At 36.5% G+C, this 20,774-nt stretch overlaps 1 protein-coding gene across 3 annotated transcripts in view; it reads right to left on the minus strand.

The window, feature by feature from the left end:
• The window catches only part of LOC144454428 (uncharacterized), a 192,401-nt gene that overhangs the window by 110,882 nt on the left and 60,745 nt on the right, over window positions 1-20,774 (minus strand). The window lies entirely within an intron of this gene.

The following is a 20,774-nucleotide window of genomic DNA, read 5'->3' on the forward strand; positions in this document are numbered from 1 at the left end:
TTGATGAAAAGACCAGAGCTGAATAGAAAATTTGACTTTCAAATACAAGACTCAAGTGGAACATGAAGAGGTAAACAGGAAAGAGAAATCATAAGAGACTTATTAAGATTGAACTGTTTACATTCCTGCATGGAAAGATGATATTTATAACTCATGAGACCTTTGGCAGTATTAGGGTAGTTGAAGGGGAAAAAATTACATGTATGTAGATAGATAGATAGATAGATAGAGATAGATAGATAGAGGCACAGGGTGAGTTGAAGATTAAGGGTCATATCTGGAGAATAAAATTAAGGGATGAGAGAGGATTATACTAGGAGAAGAAGAAAGGAGAGGTAGAATGGGGTAAATTATCTCACAAAAAAAAACAGAAAAGAAAAGCTCTTACAGTGGAGGGGAAATGGGAAGGTGAGAGGGAATGAGTGAATCTTATTCTCATAGGATTTGGCTTAAGGAGGGAATAACATACACATTCAATTGGATATGGAAATTTGTCTTAACCTACAGGAAAATAGGGGGAGAAGGGGACAAGAGACCAGGGGGTGATAGAGAGGAGGGCAGATTGGGAAAGGGAGTAATTAGAAGCAAATGCTTCTGAGGAGGGACAGGGTCAAAAGAAAGAATAGAATAAATGGGGGGGCAGGATAGGACTAAGGGAAATAGAGTTAGTTTTTCACAACATGTCTACTGTGGAAGTGTTTTGCATAACTGCACATAGATAACCTATATTGAGTTGCTTGCCTTTTCAATGAGGGTGGGTGGGGAGGGAGGAAGAGAAAATTTGGAACCAAAGTTTTAAAAACACATGTTTAAAAAAGAATGTTTTCACATGCAACTGGGAAATAAGAAATACAGCAAATGGGGTACAGAAGTCTATCCTGCCCTACAGGAAAATAGAAGGGGAAGGGGATAAGAGAAGGGGGGAGAGACCGGAAAGAGGGCAGACTAGAGGAAGAGGTATTCAGATGCATGCCATCTTGGGGTGGGGGAAGGTGCAAGATGGGGTGAAAATTTGGAACTCAAAATCTTCAGGAAGTAAATGTTGAAAACTAAAAATAAATAAATTTATATTAAAAAAAAATTCTCTGCCCCAGCTTCCCTACCCAATCTCCTCCTTTCTTCCTTACAATAGGTTAGGAGAAGCTACTGTTGATGCTATGTCTTTTGAGATGGACTGACACACACACACACACACACACACATACCCCAACACTCCAGAGAGCTGCCCATTTTTTGCTTTCCATTTTTCCATCATTATTGTGTAGCTATTAAATGCCAAGCTCATGTCTGACACTATGGGCTTCTGTTCAATAGGGCAACAACACTGCAGAGCGATCAATTCTCTGCCATTGATGAGGATCAGACACTGGGTTTCAATAAAGGTCCATTATTAAGCTGTCTCCCTCCCTGAAAATGCTTCCTAATGATGTTTTTCAAGTAGCACATTTGTATTTTACAAAAAAAAAGTTTGTGTTTTTTTTTTATTTTGTTGCCTTGACAACCTGGGCAGCATATCATAATTTACTTAACCAAAACCAAATACTTTAGACAGCAGAAGGAATAAACTGGTTCCAACTCTTCTCATTATTTAGAAAACCTTGATGAAGCAAGTATGCCAGAAAGATAAAAATGATTTTAACTGACAGCAACTGGAAATGTATCATTCAGTACCATATTATCTTTTCAAAGGTGTGCAGTAATATTTAGCCAAATACTCCAACATCCACACTGCTCCGAATTAGAAAATATTTTTTTGTACACATCCTTTTTTTGGGGGGGGGAAGGAAAAGGGAATCTGAACTCATGATGCATGACAATCCGATTACTTGGATTCTTAGAGTGCCTGGGGCACTAAAAGGTTAAGTTAGATCATACAGCTAGAGTAATTAAATGGCAGAACATAAATAGGCAGAACAGATCTGCTAAATTAAACTTAACCTCAAAACAAATTAAACTTAATCTGAAAGCAAAAAGTTTAAAATATAGATTCTGTCACTTTTTATATATGTTTATGGAGGGGGGATATTCATGTGGAAATATGTGATTTTTAATCCCTGAGACATGTATCATAATAGTAATAATTCTCATTTTCTTGCTGAGAAAACTGAGGTTAAAAGTGGTTAACTGATTGCCCTGTGCTTCACAACTAGTGAGTATAAAAGGCAGCATTCAAAATCAGGTCTCCGTAACTCTAAGGCCAGCACTATTGTCCCACACGACAACTATTCCACACATCAAAAAGTGGTGAAGCCACATCCATGTGAAACAGGGCCAATATTTTCAACTACATTAGTTGGCCTCAAATTTTCAAACCTACCCCAGTCTACTGCATATTTAAAAAGACTAAAGAGAATACCTATGATATGCATGTAACTGTGTAGATATAGAAGGGTGATCCTAAAACCTATTCTTAGAGTACAGTTAAGACAGCAGCCTAATCTTTGGACTCTTGTTATTAAGTGCAAGCACTGAATTTTGTCATCAAATTATCATGTTCTTCTTTCAGCATTTAAATAATTGACAGTTCACTAATCCTTTATCAGTTCCCTGGATTCTAATTTTTTAAAGCAAACTTCCTTCTCCCTATTAAACTGGAGAGTAGAAGCATTCCTCAAATCCATTTCTTTACCTTCTCTTCTTACAAGGGAGGCCAGGGAGATCAAGCTGCCCTTTGAGCACTTTGAGCTGGTCTTCTTTCACTATGGCAGAAGAAAAAATTATATTCTCTATCCAAGTTACTGCAAAAATCACCCTGTTATTCAAAATTACTTGAAGCAAGGTCCTCAGGTCTTTGTCATTTTTCCTAGTAACCCTTGCAGTCAACTCCCCTGGACTATGATTTAAAGGTGAGGAAACTATATGTTCTTACTGGCTTCAGTCTAAAAGAATGTGAAGTTGGATAGTGCAACCGAATCAGATCAAAATGATAGAAAGAACAAAAGGAACTGAATTTCTAAAGAAATGTTTCAACTATGTGCTGGGAAAAAAAAAAGAATAGTGAATTTCAGGGGTCTGTTGAGACTCATGAGAGACTGCCATTACTTCTACATAACATGACCTTACCTTCACCAAAATGAAATCTCCAACAAGTAAATCTCCTATAATGATTGAAAGCCAGGCAGAGTTATTATGAAAAGTGAGGAATTTAAAACTGTTCTATTCGATCTTTAAATAAAAACAAAGTACAAGATTCCATCTTTAAAACAGAAGAAAACATAAGAGGTTGGCTTGAGTAGGAGATGAGACATAGGAAGATCAGGAAGTCATTGTGAGGGACAATATGATCTACAAAGCACTTGACCTGGGTTACAGAAGACACTTCAAATCCTGTCTGTGATACTTATTAGCTGTATGATTCTGGGAAAGTCATTCAAGTTTTCTAAGCCTCAGTTTCCTCATTTGTAAAATAAGAATAAAAAGGAAAATATTTCATAAATTTCAAAGGACTGTAAAAGTGTAAGTTGTTGCTATTAACCTTAGGAGAAAGGAACTAAGAGGGGTAAATTTCATAATCTGTGCTTCAGAGTTGAGAGTGAATGGAATGTCAAACCAGAAAGAGGATGACCACAACAGCCTTTCCTAACTAAAGGAAACAGTGCTTGGTATCTGGCCATCATATGGTCCTTTGAGTTTTCAGTTCTTGTTTAAGCCACAGGGAGAGGGAATATGAAAGTAGCTTTCCTGCTGGGATCATGGAAAGAAACCCAAGGGTTTAAAATGAAGGAAAAGAGTCTGGAAGACAGGAATAGATATTGTCCTAGCTATAAGCAATTAGAGTTAGCAACTCATTAAAAACTCCTTTGGCAGACTGTAACACCTACAGCCTCAAGCAGCCAGGATTCCAAAATAATAAAAATCGGGCAAATAGCTTTCAGTAGTTCTGCACAGAGCAAGACAAGTCTTTCAAACTCCAGAAAGTGCCCATGTAAGTCTCCTTAGAGTGCAGGGTTCTCATTAGTCAAAATATAGCTATTTGTTCTTAATTTGTTTCTTTTAAATCCTGTTTAAATATTTTATAATACTGTTAATAGGTAAATATAGGTTAGTGTTTGATCAAAATCAATTTTGTTATTATAGTAAAGTTACACTTACATAAAGGGAAAACATATTCATGCAAAAGTATGCAGCTTTTAGCACTGAGATAGATATGAATTAGCTATATTAGAGATTTACCTACCTGTTGGTCTAAAGTACCTAAACTGACATATCTAACAGATGATAGAAATTCCTAGAATGTTAAGCTATAAGATTTCAATAAGAATAATTAACCTTGATTTCTTATACTGGCTCATGGAGATGTCTTACAAAGGCAATTTATTTTACCTATGGCAAGTTAACATATGACAAGAAAGTGGGATTAGATACAGGGATTCCCAACACAGAATCAAAACTTTTCCCTAAAAAATTGAATAAAAAATTTTCCTTAGAAAATACATGATTTTTTTTCTAATTCAATAAAAAAAAATTATTGTAATTTAATTGGGATGGCATTGAATATGTAAATTAGTTTAGGGAAAATTGTCACTTTCATTATATTGGCCCTGCCTACCCATGAACAATTAATACTTCTCCAGTTATTTAAATTTCATTTTATTCATATAAAAATTTTTTATAATTTTGTTTATGTAGTTGGTGGGTTTGTTTTGGCAGGTGTACTCCCAGGTATTTCACATTGTCTAGAGTTATTTTAAATGAGGCATCTCCTACTATCTCTTCTTGCAGGGTTTTGTTTGTGATATATAAGAATACTGATGGCTTGTGTGAATTTACTTTATATTCTGCTACTTTGCTGAAATTATTAATTGTTTCAACTAACTTTTTAGTTGAGTCTTTGGGATTTTCCAAGTATATCATAACATTGTCTGAAAAAAGAGGTAGCTTTATTACCTCATTCCCGATTCTGATTTAATCTACTTCTTTTTCTTCTCTTACCACTATTATAAAGATTTCTAATACAATATTGAATAATATTGTTAACAGTCATCAAGTAACAATAAATAATAAAAAATTTAAAAACTCATTTGAGACCACAAAAAGTTAAGAATATCAAAGAAACTAATGAAAAAATGTAAAGGAAGGAGGTTGAGTAGTACCAGATCTTAAACTATATTACAAAGCAATAATTGTCAAAATTATTTGGTATTAGCTAAGAAATACAAAGGTAGCTCAATGGAAAAGAGTAGACATACAATATACTTCAGCAAATAAATATAATAACCTTGCATTTGACAAATATAAAAAAGATTTTGGGATAAGAATTCATTATTTGATTAAAAAATTGTTGAGAAAAATGGAAAACAATGAGGCAGAACTTGGACATAGATCATTATCTTAGACCATTTACCAAGATTAGATCAAAAAGTATACATGACCCAGATACAAAGAGAGGTGTTACAAGAAAATTAGAAGAATATGGAACATATTGCTTGTCAAACTTATGGTGGAGAGCTGGAGAGCAGAGTGAGGCATAAAATGGATAATTTCAATTACATTTAATTTAAAAGGTTTTATACAAATAAAGCAAATGTAGCCAAGATCAGAAAGAAAGCAGAAAACTGGGGGAAAATTTTATAGACAGTTTCTCAGATAAAGGTCTCATATCTCAAATATATAAAGAATTTTGTACAACCTATAAGAATGAGTCATTCATTTCCCAACTGATTAATGATCAAAGGATATGAACAGGAAGTTTTTAGATAAAGAAATCAAAACAATTTATAGTCGTGTGAAAAAATGCTCTAAATCGTTATTGATTAAAGAAATGCAAATTAAAACAATCTTGAGCTATAATTTTACATCAATCAGATTGGCTAAAATGATTGAAGTGCTTGATCAGTTCACAGTTCCACTTGGAGGGAATGTGGGACACTAATTGGAACAATAATTTGTTGTTAGTGGAACTGTGAACTGATCAAACTATTTTGGAGAGCAATCTGGAACTATGCCTAGAGAGTTACTAAACTGCCTATACCCTTTGACCCAGCAATAGCACTACTAGGTCTATTGCCAAAGATGATTAAGGAAAAAGGAAAAGAACATATGTGTTCTAAAATATTTATAGCAGCTCTGTTTGTGGTGGCAAAGAACTAGAAATTCGGAGATGCCTGTCAATTGGGAAGTAGCTAAACCAGTTATGGTATATGATTGTGATGGAATACTCCTGTGCTATAAATAATGATGAGCTTGATGATCTTTGAAAAACACGGATAGACTTGCACAAAATAATGAAGAACAAAATGCATAGAACCAAGAGAACATTGTATACAATAACAACAATATTGTTTTAAGAACAACTTTGAGCAAATAAGTAATTTTGACTATTACAAATATCCAGATTAACTACAAAGGACACATAAAGGAAGAATGCTATCTGCATCCAGAGAAAGAACTAATAAATAGAAGTATGTATAAAATTATTTTACATATATCATTATCTATATATGCACATATATGTATTCGTGTCTAATGGTAGGCACCTCTGGAGGTTGGGGGGAGAAGAGAAAAAAAAGTTTACATAACTTTACTATGTATTTTAAAAGCATAGAAAGTTGTACATAATAGTTTGTAGCTTTATGCTCAATCATATTTTTTATTATACTATGTTATGGAAATGCTTGTTGTATTTCATAAATTAAAAATAAAATAAATAAATATTTTTTAAGAGTAAGTGTCAAAACACTTCAAGTGATATACTAATCATATGGCAGACAACAAGGATTTTAACAAGGACTTTAGCTGCTTTAACCATTACCTCTGTCAAGTTATTTCGTCAATGGGCCTATCCCTGCATTCTGGCTCCTCTCTCCCCAATTCTGCTTGTGGGCATTGCAAAATTTCCATATTTATGGAATCCATTAGCTTTGGTAAAGCCCCTGACTGCTAGGCTTTGGGCATCAGCATCACCCAGAGTTCTTTATGACTTACTGTACCATGACTGACAATCTTTTTACTGGGGTTAGAAGACCAATACTAGGGGATAAAAAGGAAAAGCAGCTAAAGGCAGGTAGGTAGCACCATGGATAGGGTGTGAGACTTGGAGTCAGGAGGATCTGAATTCAAATCCTACCTCAGTCACTAGCAATGTGACTGAGCAAATCTTCACCTCTCAACCTTAAAATTCTCATTTGTGGCAGGGTAAGGATAATAGCACATACTTTATAGGTTAGTGAAAATCAACTAAGATAATGTGTAAAGCATTTTGTAAACTTCAAAGTCCTGTGTTATATAATGTTGTTGTTTGTCCTTCACTTTCAAAGAGGGCCAACATTATTAAAGGAGGAAAGAGGAAGTTCTCCAGAAAAAAAAAATAATAATTACCTCTGCCTACTCAGTAATAAAGGGCAAGTTCTAAGCTTTAATGTTTCTGGATATTAAAGAAATTTCTAAACAAAAAAAAAGAAAATATGTGATTTTTTTTCATTCCAAAGATCTTCAGAGAAAAGAGATGTCACTAAAGCAACAGGGCATTTTATTCTTATTTATTTATTTTGTTTAAAAGTTTGACTTTAATAAAAATTTAACCTAGAGTCATGTCACACTCCTATTCTATGAGGGGCTATGAGTGTTGGGCTTCATCAAAAAGGAAAGAAAAGCAATTAAATGTCAGCAATGGCAAATTGATTTATTGATGGCATAATTTTTTTTAAGCATAGTATTATCACTTAGATTCAAATCCTGGCTCAACCATTTTCCCACTGCATGACCTTGGTCAAATCACATCTATGGACTTCAATTTCCTTATGTTCAAAATGAGCCATTTGGACTAGATTATCCTAACAATCCCTTTCAGCTCTAGAGATTTATGCTTCTGTAATTATAAGAACCCTTATTTTGCAAGTCTTCAGGGAACTTAAACCTTTGCTGACTGGAATTCCAGTCATGGAGAATGATTATAGAATGATGATTTCCTCATTTATCCCCTACATCTAATACTGGCTCCTGCCACACTTCACTTCCAGGTCATCTTGTCAACTGCATTGCATGCTATCTGCATCACCACCCAACCATTCCAGTCTTCCTCTCTCTTCTCCCCCCCCACCCCACATCTTCCACCAACATACGCTTTCCAGCTCTGGAAACTTAATAAAATCAGCTATGTCATTGATCCAGGACAGGTATGTCAATGTACTCCTATACAGCTTTAGTCAACATCCCTGTAACTTTATAAATCAAAATATTCCTCCCTGGCCCCACCACTCCCTTATATACATAGTCTCATCTCATTAGAATGTAAGCCTGTTAAAGGCAGGAATATTTTTGCTTTTATATTTGTATCCCTGGAATTTAGCACAGTGTCTGGCATGTTGCAAATTGGTTTATTTTCTTTAAAATTCATTCTTTATTGAAGGTTTTATCATCTGGAAAAATGTAATCTAGTATTGACCCTGATCATCAAACAGGATAGAAAGAGGGGGGTTTCTAATGTCACCAGATGGAACAAAATTATTAGATAAGCAAGAGTTAGTCCTCATTGTCCTCCACATGTTGCTTCATACTTCTACACCACCACATAAATGGCTGATAAGCCTTAATGCACTCATTACCTTTCTCAGGTAAAACATTTAACTGATAACACAGTCCCTCTTGGGTTTAGATTCTAAGCCTGAAGTTTCCATACAGAAAGTAACTATAGTAAAGAAATGATGGGAAACTCAAGGAAAAATGATTTCTCTGTCTTAGAATTTATAATAGAGAAAGGAAAAAAGCAGATTCTGACATACACCTTAGAGTTTTGGAGAACAATTTGCAAAGGGTTCAGAGAAAGGAAAAGTAAGACTAAATAAATGGTTTCAAATGCAACCATCAAGTTGAAATGAGAAGCTTTCCAAAGCGTAATTTTGAAGATACTAAGTCAAGAGTCCAGGAAAATATAAGGAAATATCTGGAGATCGGTGGCAAGGAGAAACAAGGCAGGCAATTAAAGCTATTTGGATATGAAATTCTGCAAGTGAATTAGCTTCTGTTTGTATCAGTGTTGAGCCTTGGAAGAAACTACAACTGCTAATTAAAGGCAGCTGAACAGACAGTCTTTTCCTGTCTCAAGCCAAGGGGGTAAGCTCTCAAATACTTACTCAAGTGAATCTGGATGTGTCAGGAATACCTGAATCTGAATTCTACCTCAGAAGCTTACCAGTTGTGCGACCCTGGGTAAGCATTTAATCTTTCTTAGCTTGAGTTTCCTCATCTGTAAAATGGGAATCAAAATAGCACCTATCTCAGAGAGTTGTTGTAAGGATAATAAGAGTTAGCACATGTAAAGAATTTTGAAAATCTTACTCTACTTACCCTACTTAAAGCCCACCATGCCTTCTCCATTGACATTTTGGTGACCCTTAATTTCATTTCTTTGGAGACTTGAGTGGTCCATAACTTCCAGTCATCAAACAACTTGAAGAATATTGGTATTAAAAAGACAGGCTTTCATTTTAAGGAGAAACTTGACATCACAAAAGAAACTCTGTGACTTTCCAAAGGAAATAAAACCTACTATCCTCTGTATGTACATGTAAATGTGCATGAACACAGAAATGCAGTGACTATTCAGCTATACGTGATAGTTTAGACAATGGGTATCCTTTATCTTTCTTGTGAGGATAATTAGGACAAACGTTTTAAAGCAGAGGTATCAAATATGCAGGTCACATTCAGCCCACGATACTCCGGGAGGGTGCTATAACCAGATTAAACAGTAATTGAGAAATATTTAACAAAATAAGTTTAAAAACCACAAACAGATAATGTTAATAATATGTGGTTTTCTAAGTCAATATGTGGTTTGAAAGGATCCTTTTGTATGGTTTAGTGGCCCTTATTTCTTTTTTAGTTTGACACCATTTCTTACAAGTAGTTAAGGACCTCATCTCTTTTCAGTATTCTAGGGCTTGATGTAACGAGCACAATATCAGCTGTAAACATGAGCAACCTGGAGGATATCCCCCCCCCCTTATCTTTGCTCTGAACTGGGCCAATGTGATTCAGGAAGCGCATCTACTCTGGAGGTAGAGGACCTGGGTTCAAGGTGCATGTCTGACACTCGGAGTCATCTTAGATAAGTCACTTGGTGCTTCTGAGCCTCATTTTCCCCATTGATTGATGAGGAGGTTATGTCAGGTGTCTATAATTCTATAACCTTCTAACTCTGGAACAGTAATTCATGTCAATGGATAGCCTCTATAACAGTGACAAACACTTTTGATAAGTATTTGTCTAAGTAGTTTATACCTCACTTGGTTTTAATGATGAGAGGATTACCAAATGAGATCTGTCAAGGCATGTCATACAGTTTTGACAAGTGTATGGAAAATGTCTTGGTAGAGGCTCTTTTAAGGTAGTGCTTTTTGCTACCTAATCAAATCCTTTCTAAAAAATAGTCAACAAATAAGATTGGTGGGATCTTGTTTGATCTATATCTTCCAATCATGTGAGAGATGTGGTCTACTCTGGAATATCACTTTTGAAAGCCTTCCTGTTCTCTATTAATATCCTTATCAATGATTTCCTTGATTCATGTATAGATTATTCCAATAAAAAAATGTTATATATCAGTTACTGGCATTCAGTACTTTTTTGGTTAATAACATTACCAAAGTTTTGGTGGGTTTTATTTTTCACCTTTGGAATCTTTCTTTCTCTCCCTCAGATACCTAGAGAATCAATTTCTACTTTCTCCCCCTTTGATTTCTGCAGTTTCATTTCCATTTCCTCAATGAGCATGTCCAAATGTGTTGGCTCTAATCACCTCAATGGTGAAAACACGTTGTTATAAAAATCTTTGTAGTTTCATCTGTTTATTGTCTTTCTTCTAGCTTCATCCTAAAATGTCTTCAGAATGACTGCACTAAGTTTGGTCTCTTACCAAGATTTTTTAAAAACATTTTTTCCTTGTACTATGTGTTGTCTTATGAGGCCATACTACCCACAGTCTTTCATTATTCTAATCCACTGTTACTTTTCACTGCCATATGTCTCTACTTGGCAAGTAAGTCATGTGTTTGCTAACTAAGGTTGTTTTAAGACTCCTTATTATAGAAATTGATTGACAACAGTTAAGCTTTTATATGAAATCATTGTAATTGGTGTTGAAATCCTTTTCCTTTTTTTCCATCCATTTCCCATATTTCATAATCAATAGCTCATTTAAATAAGCCAGTTAGGAGTTGTTTAATCACATGCTATGTTTCTTTTCTCTTTTTAATCTTTCTTCTGTTATGCTAGTAGTCTGATTGTATATAGCAACTGATTCCCCCATTAGTAACAAGTGGTTTGCTATTTATTAAAATACAATCATTCTATTTTTTAATGTTATTTGATACTCATCACATCCAAGGCCTTCAAATTCTTTTCTTAAGAGGAAGTATTCATGATGTATAGATATGAGGTTTCTAGATAGTCTACAACTCTTTGGCCTCTTTCATTCCTTCTTCCTAGACTATATTTTTGCCAATCTCACCCCTTCTACCTTATCTCTGAAGCCTCCAAGTATAATAAGATCTGTTGATTTAATTTAGAAGGGTTTTTTATGGGATACCTTTACTATTTCATCCTCTGCAACTTTCAATAAACAGCAATTATTTTCTTGGTGGTATTTTTGCAAATATTTATAATGATCATTGTAATATAAGAGGAATTAACATTCTATGAAATATTTCTTGTTGTCTTTGAGAACTCAGAGTGAGTTCACCACTCCAGAATGAGGTGTCAGATAAGACTACGTAAGAAAAGCTTGTCCTAAATCAATTAAGTCTCCCACATACAAACAGTGGGGATAAAGAGCCAAACTGTCAGGGAAGCATAGAGCAGTTTACCCAGATTAACCACAGGATTTAACCAAGAGAACCACCCAACAGAAAAGTCTAACCACAAGGCTAAGTCACTGACAAGAACAGTTAGCCATGGTAGTCAACCAAGAAGACTATGAAATTAATCAAAAACACAAAGGACTAAGACTCTAGCTCCAAGTAAGCATGAAGTGTAAGAAGAATTTTATAGTGATCTGCAGAATGCTTATTTTTTTTCTTCCTGTACCATAAATTGCCTAGCCCCTATAATCTCTGAAAACCTTTATCCCAACCTCACCTTCCACTAGCAAGACAAATCTTGGCTACATCTCTCTCTTCAAGATTCTGGTACTCGTAAGGGGATATGGGGTGGCTTTCTTATGCCATTGACTCCAGCCCTAATGAGTCTGTTCCCCCAAAAAATTATTAGTAGAGAATGGTTTAGTCAACCAGCCTTAAGTAGTTTTTAAAAAGGTTCATTTATTAATGCGGCACATTAAGAAAGGTTAATACAAACTATTTCCCCAAAGTTGGGTGATGCACATTTCCAAAAGTCCATACAGAGTCCAGAGGAGAGTGGGAACAATATAGGAGAGTACAAAAGGGTAACCCACAGGTCCTGGTTGCTGGAAGTCCTTTTTTCCCATTGGTGAGGTACACAAGAAGTGCCCCTGGAACACAGTGAATCTGTGTCCATCTACCCTCAGCCCCTGATTCAGATTCTACTTCCAATTAATCCAGGAATGCTACAAAAATACTGATGGGAAGATGGGAAATCCAAAACATTCTATACCCTTTGAAGATCACAAAGGCCTCTTCCAAGCAAAGTGGACTAGAGAAGATAAAGACCTGGTCAAGGCCAAAGCCCAAGCTTTTCCTCCTGCCCAGGCAGTGCCTCCTCAGGGGTGGTTTGGAAAGCCATACTTGCTCCAGTTTCTATAATCAATCTCTTCTCAACTCACTTGATAACTTATGGATGATGCCAAGAGTGGCCCCAAGTTTCCTAGACCTATCTGAACATGACTCTGGTGCACCATCATTTCAATTAAAAGGCCTTTTAACATTTAGTCTAAATCCTATGCATAAAACTGTTTGAGACATGCTATCTGGTTAATGTATCAAGGATAAAAAAAGATAAGTTGGTTTCAACTCCACCCTTACATATGTACAATGTATGGAGGAAAGTCAAAAGGGCTGGAAGAAGCCATCTTTCTACTCTCCATGTTACCAAGGAGAATAAAGTGCTCTTTAGTGGAGTTTAAGAAATGTTTCAAGGAAGTAACAAAGAAGAAAAAGTATATGGAAAGGCAAAGGTAATTTTCACCTACATCACAAAGTTGGACCATGGAAAGATGTGACCCAGAAAAGGATAGGAAAAAGAACGATCATAGAACATCTGTAGCTAAGTAATAGTTATGAGGCTTTTCCTATATAGACCAGTTAGACCATCTCAGGAGAAGGCAGTTTTTTAGGCTACAAACAACAGTGATTTGGCTCTACAGGTGCCATCCAGGAGGAGGTTGTCTCACCATGACAAGGTAAGAAGTGACAAGTAGTAAGGGTTAATCACTCCCTGTCAAGGGATACCAAGGAAGCAATTCATCAACCTCACATACGAAAAATAGAAAGGGTTACTATCTTCCCTGGGAAGGTAATTGGAATGTGACAGAGAACATCTCAAGACTCATTAAACCTGACAACTACTACCCATTCTGAGTAATTTATACAGAGATAAATGATGCCACCAGGAACCTAGAAAACATGTAGATTATGAAATCCTGGGTAAAGCCCCAATGACCTTAGGGATACCGGTAGTGTTGTCCTCATTAGGTAAGGGATTCAGAAAAGAAAGGAATATCTGAGAAGTGAATAGCTAACTAATTCAATGCTAACTGATAAGAGAATTTGGATAATTAGAATATGGTTTAAAATACAGTGATGATGAGCTCATGGCCAGAAATTGAGGGCAAATAACAAAGGCTGGTAAAAGTTGATCAATAAGTAAATTATACACACACACACACACACACACACACACACACACACACACACACACACATATTTACCTGACGCACAGAAAAGGGAGAAAGCTGAAGACAACTACCCAAATAGGTCTTATACCCACATATTAGTCATTATATAGATCAACTACCACATGACAAATATCCTAATTTTCAAAAAAAGAAAGGAGGTAGAAATAGTGAACTCTACAGAGATGAGTTTGATTTCTATTCCTAGTAAAAGTCCATTATCTTTTAAGGTACAGTTTGTGAGTGACCATTTAATGACCATTAGGGGCCAGTTTGACTTCACCAAGAACAAATTAGGTCAGACAAAACTCATTTACTTCTTTCTCTGGGTTGCTAGACTGGTAGATGAAGGGAATGATCAAAATATTTAATAAAGTTTTTGTTTTCCTTGTGGATATAAAAGATATTTGCTGCACGTAGGTGATGCAGCAGATAGAATGTTGGGCCTGTAGTCAGGAAGACCTGAGTTGAAATTCAGCTTCAGACATTTATTAACTGTTTGACTCTCCAAAAGTCACTGTAAAATGAGGAGAATTAACAGTATCTACCTTCTAGAATGGTGAAGATAAAAATGAGATGACATTTGTAAAGCACTTTGCAAACCTTAAATCTCTATGCAAATGCTACTTATTAATATTATTATTATACAATGGACAGATGTGGATTAGAGGATAGTAATTATGTGGGTTCAGAACTATTTTAACTCCAAACCCAAAGAGAAGTCATTAACAGATCAAAAGAGGCATATTTCCAGTGGAAAGGGCAAAGGATCTGTCCTTGGCTCTGTAATGTTTAAAATTTTTTTATCAGTGACTTGGAAAAGGCATAAAAAATGTGTTTATCAAGTTTGCAGATGACAAAAAGCTGGGAGGGATAGGGAACATGCTGGACAACAGAATTAGGTCCCAAAAAGATCTCAACAGGCTAGAGGAAAGGGTAAAATCTAATAAGGCAAAACTCAAGGAGAAATATTAAGTTCTATACATGGTTTCAAAAAAAATCAGCTTTACAGGTATAAGCAGGGAGAGATGAGATATGACAACATTTCATCTGAAAAAGATCTAAAGTTTTAGCATACTGAAAGCTCTGTGACATGGCAAGGCAAAAAGATAATTTCCTTTCAATTTGAACTAATTGAGGTTGACAATTTAGAAGAAGAGTGAGGTGGATAGAGCACCAGGCCTGGAATCAGGAAGATCTGAGTTCAAATCTCACTTCAGACACTTACTGTGTGACCCTGGACAAGTCACTTAACCCCATTTGCCTCAGTTTCCTCATCTATAAAAGGAGCTGGAGAAGGAAATAGCAAACCACTCCAGTATATTTGCCAAGAAAACCCTAAATGTCTCAAAGAGTTGGAAATGACCGAAGGGCAACAACAACAACAATTTAGAACAAGGAGCATTTTATTCTCCTTGACAACATGGAGAGAAGAAAAGTGGCTTCTTGCAGCCCTTTTGCCTTTCCTCTTAAAACAGAGGCCAACTTTCACACTTCACATATATAAGGCTGAAGTTGAAACCAACACGTATTATTTTAGCCTTGATACCTTAACCAGACAGCACGTCTCAATCATAGGAAGCTAAAAGGCTAAATGCTAAAAGCCTTTTGAATTGAAATGATGGCACACCAGAATCACATACAGATAGGCCAAAGAAACTTGGGGCCACCCTAGGGATCATTTGTAAGTTATCAAGTGGGTTAAGAAGGGATTGACTGTTGTTCTTAGTCAGTCAATACCTATAGAATTGTGTATGGTTCTGAGTGCCATGTTTTAGGAAATACGTTGGTAAGCTAGAGCCAGGCCAGAGGAGGTGAACCAGATGGGAAAGATGATGAAGAACATGCCACAAATGGATCAGCAGAAGGAATTAGGATGTTTAGTTTGACAAAGTGAAAAAAGAAGAGACAAAATACCCATCTTCAAGTATTTGAAGAATTGTCATTTGGAAAATGGAACCAACCGTGCCAACTCCGTTCTTTGCCTCTCCAAGGAGTGACCTGTGAGCAATTCTTCCACTTCGCTGCAATTCCTTCTTTCTTCAGGTTTGGTTATTAGTAAGAATGCCAAGACTGTTGTGATATAGCTCCTCTAGCAGAGTGGCCACTCATTCATCATTGGGCAGTGATCTCATATTTACAGTACTAACAAGGAAAATGCTAAAGTTTAGAGACAATCTCAAAATTATGTCATTGTTAGCAGCCTCTATCCCCTTCCCTGCCCCTCTACCACTGTCATGACTGAAGCAGAAGGGGACCACAAAGGAATGAGATGAGGACCATTTTGGCATTTTCTTTGTTCTATAGGTTGACAAAGATTTCGTTACCAAGCAGCCAGCCTACTGGTGACAAGCCTCTCACAGTACTTTGTTAGACTGGCCCTTAGTGGACTTATTCTGTTGATGTGCCCATTCAAAGACTTTCCAACATTGCAGAGCCTGCCATAGCTTATAGCCATGGAGATCCCAAGGCCACTTCTATCCCAAGACATTTCTGTAAAATGAGTACTGTATAATTATATCATTACTACCTTCCCCCAAGGGTTTTTTTAAGAATCCAGTAACATAAATTTACAAAGTACTTTGCATCAACTATCATTATTTTTTTTTTACTGTATCAGCAAGCTAGGCAAGAGTGATATATTTAAGAGGAACAGATGCTTTTTCAAGTATTCCCAAAATTATAGCAGGTAGGTAAACAAACTTAACATCTAAAATTTACTAAGTGCTTCTTTTGTGCTAGGTGCTGTGTTAAGCACAAAGAATATAAAGAAAGAACAAAAAGCAGTTCCTGCCCTCAAGGATCTTTCTTTCTATTGGTGGACACAACCTATATAATTAAGTATATATGAAGCAAATACAGAGTAAATGGAATCTTAGAGGGCAAGTCCACAGTAGCTATGGGAACGAGAAAAGACCTACTGCAGAAGGTGATATTTGAATTGAGTCTTACAAGATGCCAGGGATTACAAGAGTCTGAGTTTGGGAGAAAAAAACATTCCAGGCATGAGAGCCAATATGAAGGCAGTTAAAGATCTTGCGTAGGATGCCTACACTGTGGTGAAAAAAGAGAAAAGGAAAAAGAATTAGTGAGAAAGAGAACCCTTGAAAGAACTTTTATAAGCCCTTCTCACTTCACACACACACACACACACACACACACACACACACACACACACAGAGGCACAAAAGAGCTAAAATGGCTAAATTTTCTGGTTGGGGATTCGAAATGGAGATCCCCAGCAGCCTCCCTACTTCTTTTCAACAGTTCACTTAGATTTGTTTTCACTTCCCACGATAAAATGGAAGTGGGGGGAGGTCAGGAAATGTTAATGCTTTGAAGAAGAAAGAAAAAATAGCCAACAATTTCAAAGGAAAACGCGCTTCAGAAAAAAATAAGCAAAATGACAGCTATGTTCCCATTCTAGGAGTGGCAAAGAAAGCTTCAGCCATCAATGACAGGTGAGCAGTTGACCTCTGCCTTAGAAATTTCTCCAAATTTGTGGAATAACAATTTTAATAATAATTTGGCTTTCTTTAGACCTTTCTCAAAGAAGTTCAAAACAACTCAAAGATAAAAAACTAATTCATCCTCACTGACCTGTGAGATTTCAGAAAAATACCATAATCACAACACCTCTACTAAGTAGACAAGAGAAGGATATTCTCATCTTACAAATAAAGCAACAGAGACAGAGCATTAAAGTGACTTGCTTCTAGTTATGGATTATAAATCAGTCATGGAACCACATGTGACAAGTCTCTTGACTCCAAATACCATGTTCTCTCTCTCTCTCTCTCTCTCTCTCTCTCTCTCTCACACACACACACACACACACACACACACCCCACACCTGCAAACTACAGGTTTATTGTTGCTTTTTACCATTTTTTTTTCATTTTAGAAACAAATCTTCCCTGTCTACTCGCTATCCCTCCTCCCCCCAAAAAAAAAACCAAGAAGAAAGAAAAATTTTCCAGGTGGCTATCTTGGAAATTACCACTCCATGGTATATTTGAAAATAATTCATCAAGGGGAAGCATTTGTTAATTAAAGCTGCTGATTAATGAGACAAATTGCAAAGCAACGCCTGCTTCTTAAATTGATTTCTGTTCAAGTATAAATATTTTAGCCACAATGGATGTGAAAGCAGAATGTCAATGATGTTTAATCTTTATTTCTCATTACACCTATAGATTAACCTTTGCAAAAATCAGGCACTACACTCTGGCATTCAGAATGAATTACTGTTAAGAACAAGAGCTGAGCCAATTAAACACAGCATCAATGTGCTTAGCTAAAGAACAAAAACCCATCCAGCAAGAATATTCTAGCACCAAAGTCATAATGAGTTGGTTCAGGTTAAAGTGGCAATTATATTCGAACCTCCTGTATTTTTGAAGTTTATAATGAGGATAATAAAGGGGGGAAAAAAATCTCTTTTCAGGATGGTATTTCTCAAGCATACTCTTAAACCTGGCAGGATACATTTTTCTTGTTAAGTTTCAAGAAATTTCGTTGAACTATATCCACCTTGCCTAAGGGCAAACAAGCTTCCTTTCCCCACCTCCACCCTGAACTCCACTCCCACCCTCATCTTAGCAAAGCCTCCTTTCAGTCATCAAGCATTCATTAAGGGCTACTCACCAGGCATTGTGCTTAATTCTGGAGATACAAATAAAAGCAGAATTTACTAAGAAATTTCGCAGGTCATGTGAGCAACAAGATGGACGACTAGATTTTTTGTATGATCCCTTCCAAACAGAAATTAGGCACCAAAGATAAAGCAACTTTAGCTGTCACCCAGAATCCAAAAGAAGACCAAAAAAATAAAAGCCCCCAAACCCTGAACTGACACTTACTGACCCTGATCTCATTCATCATCCTTCCCCCACCTCCCATGTTACTGGCACCAAGGCTGCACTAGCACATTCAAATACATGACACAGGCTCACAACAAAATCTGTCCTTACACTTGAGGCCCCCTCACTCCTTTCAGTGCCATGGAGACCTCAGCTCCTGGAAACAGAAATTTGCTTGGGCAGCAACAAAAAGTCAGTGGGGCTTCAGCCCTTCAGGAACAAAAACCTGGCAGGGGCCACAGACCTATAGCTCCAGAGCTACAAATATCTGAACTTCTGGTGACAATATTACCAAAAATAATTGAAGCTTTTAATGCTATACCAATCAAATTACCAAAAGGATACTTTACAGAACTTGATAAAATAATAACAAAATTCATTTGGAAAAAAAAAATCTGCAATATCAAGGGAAATGATGAAAAGAAGTAAGGATGAAGGGGGAATCACCTTCCAGACATCAAATTATATTATGAAGCATCAGCCTTCAAAAACCCATCTGCTAGTAGTTAAAGAATAGAGAGATAGGAGCGGCTGAGTGGCATGGTGGATAGAGCACTGGCCCTGGAGTCAGGAGGACCTGAGTTCAATTTGATGTCAGACCAGACACTTGACACTTACTAGCTGTGTGATCCTAGGCAAGTCACTTAACCTCAATTGCCTCACCAAAAAAAAAAGAAGAAAAAGAATAGAGAGCTAGACCTCTAGCCAGACAGACTAGATAGAAAATTCAGGAACAACAGAACTTTCATAAATTGTGATTAACCAGAAAGCATAAATTACTTAGAGAAAAACTCCCTATTTGATTTTTTTAAAAAACAGCCAGGAAAACTCAAAAACAGTTTAGCAGAAATTCAGCTTAGACCATCAACTTAGACTACACTCCACAGTACATTCTATATGGAAATATAACCTTAATATTAAAGGTCATATTATTATAAAAATTATAAGAGAAATAGAATATACCTCTCCTAGCTATTGGTAGAATATGTACTTTTAACAAAGCAAGAAGGGCAGCTAGGTGGCACAGTGGATAGAGTGCTGGGCCTAGAGTTAGGAAAGCTCCTCTTCCTGAGTTCAAATCTGGCCTCAGACACTTAATAGCTGTATGACCCTGGACAAGTCACCTAACCCTGTTTACCTCAGTTTCCTCATCTATAAAATGAGCTGGAGAAGAAAATGGCAAGCCACTTCAGAATCTTTGCCAAGAAAATCACAAATGGGGTCATGAAGACTTGGACACAACAGAAAAATGAAACAACTCTTTTCAGTAGTATCCTGCTCTTCAACCAACTGAATATTCAGTGAGGCAGAACATAAAAATGTTAAGAGAAAAATTGAACCATTTTTTTCCAGTACTGCATATACATTTCCTTCCCAGAGGAATCTGTCAGCCCTATGCTGAACTTCACAAACCCAAATCCACCAAACTCATTTGTTTAAATTGGGCCAATCAGTTTTGTTTTTCCCCTTCCTATAGAACTTCCATTCTTTGGGGCTGAGAGTAGAGAGACCAATAAAGATAAGCTGATCCATACAAATAAGCCAATCAAAGGTCATGTTAACACAAGGCTCCCAGAGAATTCCCCAGCCTCTAGTTAGCAATAATGCTGTTAGCAATAAAGCTATCCATGTTTGAGCTTTTCCATAGCTTTTTCGATTTCATAAATGAAGTAGAAAGTCATATTGTCTTCTCTCAGCCTCTCACTTCAGTAGTCCAAGTCTACAGAGCTCTAACTGTTTTAATAGTCGTCCTTACATCAAATCTAAATCTGCCTCTCTGCAATTTCTCCTCATTCTAGCTCATTCAGTCCTCTTGGACAGAGACAAAGTAATACCTCTTCCATGTGATAGCTCCTCAAATACTTGAGTTCCACTATCTTGTCCCTACAAAATCCCCTGGTTTCCAGGCTCTTTTCAATCCATCCTCAAATGGAATGCCAGCTTTTCCCTGGACATCCTTCAGGCCCTATGACACAAAAAAAGCAAGTATAAAATAATATAAGGAAGAATAGTGTGCTAACAATATTAGGCTATCAGTTAGAGACTCCTAGAGGAACTCTGGGAAAAATGGCTCCAACATTGACACATTATGTTTGATGCATTTA

The sequence above is a fragment of the Phascolarctos cinereus genome, unplaced genomic scaffold (assembly GCF_003287225.1).
Source record: "Phascolarctos cinereus isolate Bilbo 61053 unplaced genomic scaffold, phaCin_HiC Scaffold_726;HRSCAF=1367, whole genome shotgun sequence".
Taxonomy (NCBI): Eukaryota; Metazoa; Chordata; class Mammalia; order Diprotodontia; family Phascolarctidae; genus Phascolarctos; species Phascolarctos cinereus.